Source organism: Ictalurus furcatus, chromosome 7 (genome assembly GCF_023375685.1).
Source record: "Ictalurus furcatus strain D&B chromosome 7, Billie_1.0, whole genome shotgun sequence".
NCBI classification, from domain to species: domain Eukaryota; kingdom Metazoa; phylum Chordata; class Actinopteri; order Siluriformes; family Ictaluridae; genus Ictalurus; species Ictalurus furcatus.
Genome location: NC_071261.1, coordinates 4,320,746 through 4,331,586, shown reverse-complemented (window position 1 = coordinate 4,331,586; position 10,841 = coordinate 4,320,746). Strand labels below are relative to the sequence as shown.

The 10,841-nt window shown below is 38.2% G+C and overlaps 1 long non-coding RNA gene across 1 annotated transcript; it reads right to left on the bottom strand.

Moving 5' to 3' along the window:
- Window positions 1-3,599: 3,599 nt before the first annotated feature.
- On the bottom strand, window positions 3,600-6,829 carry LOC128609493 (uncharacterized). The gene is made up of 3 exons (XR_008386235.1): window positions 6,283-6,829; window positions 6,068-6,123; window positions 3,600-4,875 (listed from the first exon to the last, which is right to left on the bottom strand). It is a non-coding gene; the product is annotated as an uncharacterized LOC128609493 (long non-coding RNA).
- Between the last annotated feature and the right edge of the window lie 4,012 nt (window positions 6,830-10,841).

Sequence of the window (10,841 nt, the reverse complement as noted above, 5' to 3'; positions counted from 1 at the left end):
GCCTTCTTTGTTCATATTTACCAAGGCTGCCAATATTAATGGAGGGCACTGTAACTGCAATGAATGTGGCTTTACTGAGGTACTGAGCTTCAAATATGAACCGAGAGTTATCATTATGTTTTTTATTAAATATACTATATACTCATGAAATCATAGTAAATGTGTATGATGTCTAATAATCTAACCCAGGGGTGCCCACACTTTTTTGACTTGTGAGCTACTTGTAACATGACCAGTCAAAGAGATCTACCTACGCTAAAAATGCGAAACATATATTTACTCATATATATACTGAGTATACTTCAAATATGTATACACACACAATATATGTTCATGTACCTTGCATAACTGCATGAGCCCTTATGGCACACTACAATCCAGTACATTTTTGGTCATTACCTTACTCTGATGACTTGCACTGAATAGAATCAGCCAGGGTTGCATAGTCCGGACAGTAGCTGCTGGTAGCCAGCCTCAAGCAGGCCTCCAAATGATGATCAGTCATTGTGGAACGGTATTTGGACTTAATAATTTTCATGTGGGAAAAGGCTGACTCACATAAATAAGTAGAGCCAAATAATGCAGTCAAGGAGGTTGCACATTTCCTCATGTTTGGGTACTTTTCCCCTGTGAGGAAGTTCCAAAACTGTCCATGAGCCCCGGACTTCAGCTGAATGTCAGTCTGTAGTTTCAAAATCTCATCCTCCACTTCAGACGAGTTCAGGTGAAACAGCGTTGCAATTTTCGATGCGAGTGAATCAACCTCAACATTGTCCCTGAATGGGTAGCACATGAATGTAGCGACTGGCTCCAGTAAAGCAAAGTCTTGAAAGCGTCTGTCAAACTCTGACCGACAGCTGTCAATCTGCTCCGTGTAGCGTGCAATGTTCAACTGCGCACAAGCCGCAATTCCGCTGCGTCTCCAGATCTGACGCGAGGTTTTGGAAGTTCCCAGAATCATGGCGCTGCAGCTTTGAGGACAGAAGTTCCATTTTCCGTTTAAAGGCATTAACTGAGCCGATCATATTGACCACGGTTTTGTCTTTTCCTTGCAGCTCCGAATTAAGCTCATTTAACATGTTGGTCAGATCGTTTAAAAATGCTGGACTTGGGTCCAGCAGCCACTGATCATCATTGAGTTGGGTGCATTCTGCATGTTTAACAGCAAAAAGAAACTCGCTTATCTCCGGACAGAGCTCTCGAAATCTCTGCAGGAATTTACCCCTACTAAGCCATCTCACGTCAGTGTGTAGCAGGAGCTCAGAGTGGTCGCAGTCTGCCTTCTCCAGATGCGCACGAACAGCCGTATTTGAAGTGATCTAGCACGTATAGAACAGGCGATCTTTGTTGCCACATCCACGATCTCTTTCATGTTTAGCATTTTTGCTAAATAATCCACTCTTAGCCCGATTAAGACATACTTTGATTAAGAAACTACCATGTAAACAGCTATTTTTACTTACCTTAATCTAATTAAGGTCACACTCGAATTAAGCTCTAATCGAATTAAGACAGGTGGAGTACTGCTGTTTTAGTCGCATTACGGACGAGTATTACAGACATGTAAACACCTTAATCACATTATGAACGTCGTGTGAGAGTTTTCACCGCATTTTGCGACAGGACACGATCACACACGGCAGTTTTACGTTTTACGGCGAACAAGAGAGTTCGGCCGCGTCCCAAACCGCATACTTTCTTACTATAGGCCTGTAATGTATCTCGGCTACTATATAGACGGTAAGTACGCGGTTTGAGACGCAGCCCACGGCTTCAAGCAGTTGTCTATTAGCACGTATAGCATGACGATACGTGAAATTCTGGAGGGACGTCGGACGGCGTGTCGCGGTGACGTATTGACGTGTGACGTTAATGTAATTATGTTCTAAAACATGTAAAACGGGAACAAGACAGGAGTATTCTAAAAGCGATTCACGTAAACACCTTAATCACATTATTATCTTACTCAGAGTAAGGTCAATAATTAGATTACTGCTGTCCATGTAAAAGTAGTCAGTATCGTAGTTTTTATGAACAGTCCTAAAGTGCCGCTCCACATTTCCCTTTTTCGGAATAGCAATGGTAGCTTGGCAGATCAGACAAACGCACTTCGAATATGACATCGTGAAAAAAAATCATCCTCCCATTCCGCATGGAAGTGATAAGTCTTCGGTTTCTTGCTTGATCCCGCTACCTCACTCATTTTGTACCCCTTCTTCAGTAGGAATAAATTGGAAAGTTAACTCAGTGATTTCGCTCGATAGCCTTTAGCGCTGGCGCGTTTGATCGCACACGCATGGTGAGAGAAAAGACGAGATCTCAGACTGGCTGCCCTCTACATCATCGCTAACATCTATTTTTTTGAATGGGGATCTACCAGCACTTCCTTTGCGATCGACCGGACGTATTGGGCACCCCTGATCTAACCCTTTTATTTATTACAGTATTTGGTGAAATGAACTTGACTGGTTTATATCTGTGTGAAGCTGCTTCATTCACAATAATATTATATTCTCTTTTTCTTATTTCATTATTCATTACAAGTCATCTGGACCTCCCATAGAAGTTTGTGTGACAGAAGACAAAACAGCACTCACACTCCGCCCATCTAGTTAACTTCACACCATCTCCCCACACACGCAGTAGTTTAGTCATTGTCTAGACTGCACACTTGGGTCTGCGCTACAGCTCCATTTCACACACACACACACACACACACACAGGTTTTTATCACATATTACTTCTCCCTGCTGATCCACATCCCCAATAATCATACGACACACACCAGATAAGTTTAAAACAGAACATCTTTATTTACGTGTCTGTATATTTGTATAGTCTGTCTTTGTTTGTGCTGTAGATTGTCCGTCTTCCGGGTCCAGTCCGCCGAGACTACAGCAAGAGGGAGGAGATAAACTCCTGTCCTATTTCTGCACCAGTGTTTATGTGTCTGGGGGAAAAGGGGGACTTTTATTGAAATGAACATGAGGAAGGTGGTTAATATGTGTGTATGTTCACATTATGATCATATTATATGTTTATATCTATATGTTTATGATGATGTATACTTATCTTTATGTGTGAGGTTGTTGTGTTCATACTTACCTGATATTTATTCTTTATAATGGTTCATGCCGAATGGGCGGAGCTTCAGCTTAATAAGCGGGCTGCTTCCCTACATGCGGGGGCTGATGGAAAGTCCGATTCATTTCCACGAACCGGTTCTTTCGGACAGTTTGTTTCAATGAACCGGTTCATCGGTTCCTTTACGTCATCAGACAATGGCGTCACTACATATATCTTTTCTAACAACTCAGTGTCATGTTGCATCAATGAAACCTTCAGATAAAGTCATTTGTGTGAACGCATATTGCTGATTATTGCCTTTTATTCACTTAAGTTAAAGGTGTTTGTGGTCATTAACCATTAGTATTTCCAAAAAAAAAAAAACAACAAAAAAAACAAAAACAAATTAAAAACAAATGTAAAATGTACATTTTCAAAGACATAGAATTTAATAATGCGTTGACTTTTCTGAAATGAATTATACCCAGAAGATGGCACTGTTGTAATCTTTTGACAAGTGCGTAAAGGTAATAAAATGACCCCTTTATACAGAAAACACGTGTTTTTTTTTTTTTGGTGTTGTTTGATTGTTTTGTCTTTAAATTTGCAATATCTTACAGTAGACTTTATTCACAGTCTGTGTGATGCAGGATTGATAAAATATTTCCTCATCTGAAATTTTTCATGCGCTCTGTTTAGCTTTAGCCACTTTTTAAACATAATATTAATGAGAAACAGAGCTGATGATTTCTACTGCAATGCAGGTATTTTTCTTGTAGAGTACAACAATAATGATGCATGAGAATGAATTTATGCATTGTTTCATAGGACGTCATCACTTGTAAAGCAACTGGAGGTTAATCAGTGAATAACGCCCCTTAATAAAATACAGCTGCTTTGTATACATGTATATTTTAATGCAGGGTATCATTTGTGTGACCTAAAAGTACAACTGTAATTGCTGAAATGCTTACAAATTTAAACCAAAGAAAAAAAAATACATTCAAATACCAAGTAAATAAATTGAGAGATTGCACTGTACTGAGCACCTCTAACTTTACATATACTGATACTGCTTATGTCCACATGGATGGAGATGAGTACAAACGTTTGCTGGAGATAAAACTGTACACTCTATGCACATGACTTTTCTAACAGGCTTGTTACAGTGCAATAAAAATACATTAAAATAATAGTTTCTGGAAGACGTGTGACATTACAGACACATTTGGTGCACACAGTTTAGGGCTTGTGATAGATATTCATCTTGTTGTGGTTTGTGATATCTGCATGCATTTATTTAAAGTGTTGCTTAATACAATGAAACCATGAAATGATATTTGTTATGATGAAATGATACATGATCTTTTTAACTGTAGGCTGCAGATTGTGGTTGTACCGTGTGGTGGAAAATACATCAGTGTATCTCTGTATGTGATCGTAACGACTTTCAGTTCTGTAGGTGTGAACTGCACACAGATGACATGATGAAGCCCCTCACATGAGTGAAAAAACATTTTCAAGAATAAAAGTTCAGTCACATTGACTTATTACTCTTACTATTACTACTAAATCCTTTTGCTTTACAACCAGTCCTAATAGTGGCACAAGCAATCAATAAAATACACCCTGTAAATACTTCTTAATGCTGTCCATACACACGTTCTTAATCCCCCCCACACACATTTTAAACCAAATAAGTGCAAAGAACCTGTACAAAACAATCTCACTCCAATTTTACTGTCACTGCACACATGATGAACTTCTCTCTCTCTCGTCTGTTCAGTTGTGTATTCACTCCTCCAGCACCTGTAAATGAACATTTACAGCTGTTTTAGATTTTAGTTCCTGAAATAGTTAAACTTGTGTTTTAAGCCAACAGCAAATCATTAAGGAACATTTAAAAGGCAATGTAAATTTATATTTCAGTATATACAGTAATTATTAAATATAAAGCAGTAAATAGTGATGGCTTATTTAAGGAGAAACTGTCACGTATGTTATTACACTGCAATATTTGCACTTCTTATAGTAGAATTTCTCTTAACTTCACTGACACTATAGGAGTGTCAGTGTACTATACGAGGAGGAAATTTCATGAAAATGCATCAAAGATGTGATTTTAAACCACTTTATCTTTTATTAACAGAAATGTTACTAGGGTATTTTCCAAAAAAATTGGATTGGCAGTAGAGTCAACAATTGATGATTGTTTGATGTCGTCTTGAACAAGAGACACGGGCTTGTTTAATCCACACACTGTATTCCACAGTAGCTAATGATACATCAGCAAAAACGAGTCTTTGTGAATGTAAAATTATAGGGCCAGGTAGTGGTGGGAGATATATACATATAGTACAAATAAAAAGTGTATTAAATCCAGTTTCTACTGTGAAAAACTGTGAAAGCAGCTGATTTATTTGTCATAATATGCATTATACGTTCAGCTGTGGGATCTGGTTGCCATAGGGTTGTTTATTTTTTTTCTATAGACTGAGGTTTATTTGCTTTCCTAAATTTGTTTAGAAGTTTTCTTTAAAAGTAAAGTTCAACCCCAGGAAATGAAAGTACTAGAGGACTCTCTCACTTTGTTTACTGAGTGTTTGAGCTGTGTGAGGAACCAGAATGCACATCTCTATTTTCTACTGCTAAGAGCTATAGAGCATTTCTACAGTTGACTCACTTCTGCTGTGATTACATCATGATACCCAGCAGCTGGTAAGGCTTGCAGCAACAGGAAGAGAGGATGCTGGAGCTGCTTTTTGACATTATTTGCTATTAGAATTGCTTTAGGTGTAGTAATTTAGGAAGTTGTTAGGAATCTAACTGAGGCTGTAGCATTTATATTACACTATTTATATTTATAACTGTTTATAACTCCGAATGAACTCCTACTGAGCAAGGCACAAAACTTGAACTAGGGTTTCTATACAATTCTAAGATCTCTCTAAGTATTTCTATCTCAATTTGAGATTTGTAAATAGAACAGATTTTGTCTTACCTATGTGCTCTGCTTCAGCTGTGAGTAAACAGTTCCATACTCTACACTGACCTTCACTAGATGTAAACAAGAAACGCCGAATTAATGTCCACAATCAACTGCAACTAATCTAAATAGCTAAACAGTCAATAATGAAATGAATTGGTTAATAAATTAGAAAACAATAAAAAGTAATGTACATGCAGATTTATATAAATATGTACAGATAGCTTTACCTTGATTTTTCTTTGATTTTTCTGTGGCTTGATTTCAAGCTCAGTGTAAATCACATCGCTGGGTCCAGCATCATCATCTGCAGTGACAGTGAACAGAACAAAACAAACACAGCTACAGCTTTAACCTGAATCAACCTGTGTAAAAAAATCAGTGTGGGGTTACAGGTATATGATGGGATGTAGCTGAACACAAATGTGGAGCTTATAGTCACTTCTACATGTTCCATCCATCTTCTATACTGCTTATCCTCTTCAGGGTCAAGGGGGAACCTGGAGCCTATCCCAGGAAGCATCGGGCACCAGGCAGGATACACCCTGGACAGGATGCCAATCCATCACCTTTTACATGTTATGGTTTTGAAATACATGTGTTCTCTTTGCATTTTTTTGTTGAAAAATGCTAACTTTATATGCACATTAACTGAAGCTTGATATGTATAGCATTAAAACCACTGACAGGTGAAGGGAGCATTGATTATTTCGTCACAATGACATCAAGGGGTGGGAAATATATGGCAGCAAGTGAACAATTAGTTCTTGAAGTCGATGTGTTGAAAGCAGGAAAAATGGGCAAATGTAAGGATCTGAGTGACTTTGACAAGGACCAAATTGCGATGGCTAGATGACTGGGTCCGAAGGACAGGTCTTGTGGTGTGTTCCCGGAATGCGGTGGTAAGGAGTAGAGATTGACCGATAATCGGTTTAAACGATAATTTTCTGATGCATGTGGGAAGGGAAGGCTAGCTCGTCTGATCTGATCCCACAGAAGAACTACTGTAGTGAAAAACTAATGCTGGCTGTGATAGAAAGGTGTCAGAACACACAGTGCATCACAGCTTGCTGCGTATGGGGCTGCATACTCACAGACCAATCACAGTGTCATGGAAGAAGGTGGGATAAATTACTTTTTCTTTTAGATCATGGGGACGGCCGGGTGCGTGTACGTTGTTTACTTAGGGAAAAGATGACACCAGGATGCAGTATGGAATGAAGGCAAGCCAGCAAAGGTAGTGTGATGTGTTGGCCAATGTTCTGCTGTGAAACCTTGAGTTCTGGCATTCATGTGGATGTTATTGTTGTATCCATGGAAGCAGAGTATTTTTGTGAATTTTGTAACAAAAGATCAAAAAGTTATCATATTTACCAAGGGTGCCAATATTAGCGGAGGGCACTAATATATATATATATATGTATATATATATATATATATATATATATATATATATATATATATATATACATATATATATATACATATGAGTGCTGCCAGCATTGCTATATATATATATATATATGATGCATGCAGATTTTTAGTATAGTAGATGATTGAATGTACTGTAGACTGTAAGTGTTTTTATATATAAAATGTGAAGTTGCAGTATAAAAATACTCCACTTTTATTCTTGTATGACTCCTTTTTCTTCATGACCTGTGCATAAATGGCCCCACTGGGTTCAGCTGCAGAGTCACCTAATCACAGTGAAATGTGATAGTCACTACAGGAGATGTATTTACTGTATGGTGTTAATCTGAGATTTATTCCTTCTAGTGTAAGTGGAAATATTTGACATGAAATAAAGAAATCTCTCTCACTTTTACTTGCGTTCACAGTGGCATAAATGTGCACATCTACAGAAAAGAGTGCAAATAAAGAATAAACAGGAGAAATTTTCAGACAATTTTGAAAATAATTCCACTGAAATTAACATTGTTAAATTAGCTTGTTAGTAAGAACACAATCTTATATTGAATTACTGTATACATAAGGAAAGTATTCATTATGTGACACATTGTCTGACCGGTCTGAAGTGGAGTGTGTCTTGATTGAGAATCCTCGGCTCCTGACTGACTCGGGTTCTGGCCTGGTGTCTGATTGCTGTTCTGCTGTATGTCTCTGTCCTTTCCTATATGAGAAGACAGAAATTCTTCATTTGCTCAATTTATAAATCATACAAACTTTATTTTAGAGAACGCTTATACGTTAGTGTATAGATAAAATGTACCAGTAAATAAAGAGCAATTACAAGCTATTAAATGTGTAAGCAACAATTTGTCTCATTTATCAAGCTGGATATGAACACATTTATTTGTAAATCATTCACAGGAGCGTTTACATACATAATGTGTTATTCATGAATATCCAGTTAGTTTAGAAAACAATAGTGTATCCTATAAGAGCTCTTGGGTGTGGGCTAATTCACTTATAAGGAGAATCACTAATGTGAACCAATTAGGAGAAGAATAATGGTGCCCCATATTGCAACACATTGTGGTTGTCACTAAATGTAAATCTGCTGTGTCATAAATGCACTTGATGCAATTTACAGCTGATTGGAATTTATCAACATACATGAGTATGAAGAAAATCAGTGATACTAAAACTTGTGTAAATCTAGTGAGAATTATTTTTTGTTTAGTTTGGCCTATGAAAACATTTAGACACAAGTTGATAATGATTAATAAACGAGGACCAAATTATGTAATTGCAAGTACAATGTGTAATAATTAGTATTTTATTCATATTTTTTATTACCTTGTAACTATTTCTTATTTAATAGAAGCTATGTACAGTAGTTGTGTGTTAAATCATGTGTAATGAGAGTAATCATTAAAAAAAGTATTAGATACAGTGGGGGAAATAAGTATTGAACGTGTCAACATTTTTGTTCAGTAAATATATTTCCAATGAGGCTATTCACATTAAATTTTCAACAGACATACAGTGAGGGAAAAAAGTATTTGATCCCCTGCTGATTTTGTACGTTTGCCCCCTGACAAAGAAATGATCATTCTATAATTTTAATGGTAGATTCATTTGAACAGTGAGAGACAGAATAACAACAAGAAAATCCAGAAAAACGCATGTCAAAAATGTTATAAATTGATTTGCATTTTAATGAGGGAAATAAGTATTTGACCCCTCTGCAAAACATGACTTAGTACTTGGTGGCAAAATCCTTGTTGGCATTCACAGAGGTCAGACGTTTCTTGTAGCTGGCCACCAGGTTTGCACACATCTCAGGAGGGATTTTGTCCCACTCCTCTTTGCAGATCTTCTCCAAGTCATTAAGGTTTCGAGGCTGACGTTTGGCAACTCGAACCTTCAGCTCCCTCCACAGATTTTCTATGGGATTAAGGTCTGGAGACTGGCTAGGCCACTCCAGGACCTTAATGTGCTTCTTCTTGAGCCACTCCTTTGTTGCCTTGGCCGTGTGTTTTGGGTCATTGTCATGCTGGAATACCCCTCCACGACCCATTTTCAATGCCCTGGCTGAGGGAAGGAGGTTCTCACCCGAGATTTGAGGATCCATCGTCCCTTTGATGCGGTGAAGTTGTCCTGTCCCCTTAGCAGAAAAACACCCCAAAGCATAATGTTTCCACCTCCATGTTTGACGGTGGGGATGGTGTTCTTGGGGTCATAGGCGGCATTCCTCCTACTACAAACACGGCTAGTTGAGTTGATGCCAAAGAACTCCATTTTGGTCTCATCTGACCACAACACTTTCACCCAGATCCTCCGAATCATTCAGATATTCACTGGCAAACTTCAGACGGGCATGTATATGTGCTTTCTTGAGCAGCGGACCTTGCGGGCGCTGCAGGATTTCAGTCCTTCACGGCGTAGTGTGTTACCAATTGTTTTCTTGGTGACTATGGTCCCAGCTGCCTTGAGATCATTGACAAGATCCTCCTGTGTAGTTCTGGGCTGATTCCTCACTGTTCTCATGATCATTGCAACTCCACGAGGTGAGATCTTGCATGGAGCCCCAGGCCAAGGGAGATTGACAGTTCTTTTGTGTTTCTTCCATTTGCGAATAATCGCACCAACTGTTGTCACCTTCTCACCTTAGCTGCTTGGCAATGGTCTTGTAGCCCATTCCAGACTTGTGTAGGTCTACAGTCTTGTCCCTGACATCCTTGGAGAGCTCTTTGGTCTTGGCCATGGTGGAGAGTTTGGAATCTGATTGATTGATTGCTTCTGTGGACAGGTGTCTTTTATACAGGTAACGAGCTGAGATTAGGAGCACTCCCTTTAAGATTGTGCTCCTAATCTCAGCTCGTTACATGTATAAAAGACACCTGGGAGCCAGAAATCTTTCTGATTGAGAGGGGGTCAAATACTTATTTCCCTCATTAAAATGCAAATCAATTTATAAAATTTTTGACATGCGTTTGTCTGGATTTTCTTGTAGTTATTCTGTCTCTCACTGTTCAAATAAATCTACCATTAAAATTATAGACTGATCATTTCTTTGTCAGTGGGCAAACGTACAAAATCAGCAGGGGATCAAATACTTTTTTCCCTCACTGTAAGTATTAACTCAAGAAATCCAGAAATATAAAGAATTACATTAAAGTAGAGAACATTAAAGTCCATAAATGAAGTTATGTGTAATAAAGTGGAATAACACAGGAAAATAGTATTGAACACACTAACTGAAATGTATTTAATACTTAGTGGAGGAGCCTTTGTTTGTAATGACAGCTTCAAGCTGCTTCCTGTATGAAGAAATTAATCGGCCAAAGTATTCGGGTGTGATTTTGGCCCGTTCTTCTAA